The sequence below is a fragment of the Micromys minutus genome (genome assembly GCF_963924665.1).
Source record: "Micromys minutus genome assembly, chromosome: 29".
NCBI lineage: Eukaryota > Metazoa > Chordata > Mammalia > Rodentia > Muridae > Micromys > Micromys minutus.
Window position 1 is genome coordinate 13,497,362 of NC_137964.1, and position 1,982 is coordinate 13,499,343.

Sequence of the window (1,982 nt, forward strand, 5' to 3'; positions counted from 1 at the left end):
GGTGAGCCGACACTACCGTCTTTATGAAGCCTTCTAGTTGAGGACCAGGGGAACAGGAAGGTGTGTAAAGGTTGGAGAGGAATTTGGGGTGCCAGTCCATCCTCTCATGGGCACACAGGTAACTAAAACTACGTTGAAAGCTTTGCACCTCGCCATTTTTCAGCGGTCTCTGTAGCAGTCTTTTTTTTTTTAGTTTTCCCATTTTTAAAGATTTTTATTTGTATGTTTATGTGGGCACATATATGCATGTAGGTGCCTTTGGAGACCAGAAGAGGGTTGGGTTCTCTGGAGCTGGAGTTAGAGGTGGTTGTGAACCCATCCCTCCCCAAGTGGGTGCTGGGAACCGAACTCCAGTCCCCTGCAGGAGCAGTAAGGCCGAGGGATTTCTCCAGCCTCCATGAAATTTAGAATCATCGTGTCAACAAACCTGTAGGAGAGGCCAGCAGACAGCCCAGTGGGCAAGGGGGAGTGTGACCAAGCCTAATTACCTAAATTCAGTCCTCAGGAACCACGTGTTGGAAGTTGAGAACAGACTCCTCAGACCTCCCTTCTTCACCGTATGCACTTGCATATGTGTGCACTCACACTCCCTTCTCCCAACACGCTACACCAAACAGACATGGTCTCTACTCTTCCTCATCACTCACCATCATAACCGAAATGCAGGACAGGGCCCTGGCCTAGCTGCACGGCTCTCAGTCCGGGCTTTTGGACTAAAGCTCTGGGAACCAGTATGTAATCCCTGGGTGGAATGGATTAGTACTTCTCAGACCCTAGTTTAGTATTAAGGTTCCACCTGGCGTTTGGCCACCACCACTGCGTCCCACTTGACCTATAGGATGAGAAAATGTCACTTTGAGGAAGGTCAGGTCAAGAGGATAAGATCTCAGTAGCATGAGGAATGGCAGGATGATGACTTCCTTGTCTTCTCTGTCACTCTAGCAGCCTGGTAGAGGCTGGGCTGCAGGAACATTGTGGAACAGATCTAATCTAGAGTTAATTACTCCAAAACAGCTGGGGTTCGGATCAGCACTAGACCCCCTGCCAGGAATCCTCCCCTGAGGGACTGGGGGTGTGGCTTAGTGGTAGAGCCCCTGCCTAGAATCACCCAGTGAGGGGCTGGGGGCGTGGCTCAGTGGTAGAGCCCCTGCCTAGAATCACCCAGTGAGGGGCTGGGGGCGTGGCTCAGTGGTAGAGCCCCTGCCTAGAATCCCCCAGTGAGGGGCTAGGGGCGTGGCTCAGTGGTAGAGCCCCTGCCTAGAATCACCCAGTGAGGGGCTGGGGGCGTGGCTCAGTGGTAGAGCCCCTGCCTAGAATCCCCCAGTGAGGGGCTGGGGGCGTGGCTCAGTGGTAGAGCCCCTGCCTAGAATCACCCAGTGAGGGGCTGGGATAGAAGAACCCTTATGTTATGGTTGGGGGTCACCACAACATGAGGAACTGTATTAAAAGGTTGAGATGAATACCTCCTAGATTTTTTTTCAAGACATGAATGAAGACCCTGCCCACTTCGTAGCTGATCAGCCACGAAAGCAGCACAACCCATGGCCTGGGGTCTTGTGGGGGAGGCAAGGAAATGGCAGCTCTACCCACTTTCAGTCTAGCTGCCCATTGGCAGAGCCTCACCCCTCTCTCTGACCCTCCACAGAGGCACTGGAACCTTGGCCTGGTAACCCACAGAAGACGGAAGAGGCCACTGTGACCCAGCCCTGATGTGCAGTCTGTAGGGGTGCCCCGAACAAAGGAACTTGGTGTGGTGTCTGCTTCCGGCTGGGAAGATCCATCGGGCTCCAGAGCTTAGAGAACAGAGCAGGTGCAGAGAACAGTATGGGATAGGAGCTGTGAGTTTAAACAGACCTGGCCCCAGGTAACATAGAACCAAAAAAATGAGGGATAGACCTGCAGAGAAGCCACACTGCTGATCCCAGTCCTCAGCCAAACCCCCATCCCCAAATAAGGTCTCTTGGAGTCAGTCTTTCCTTGGA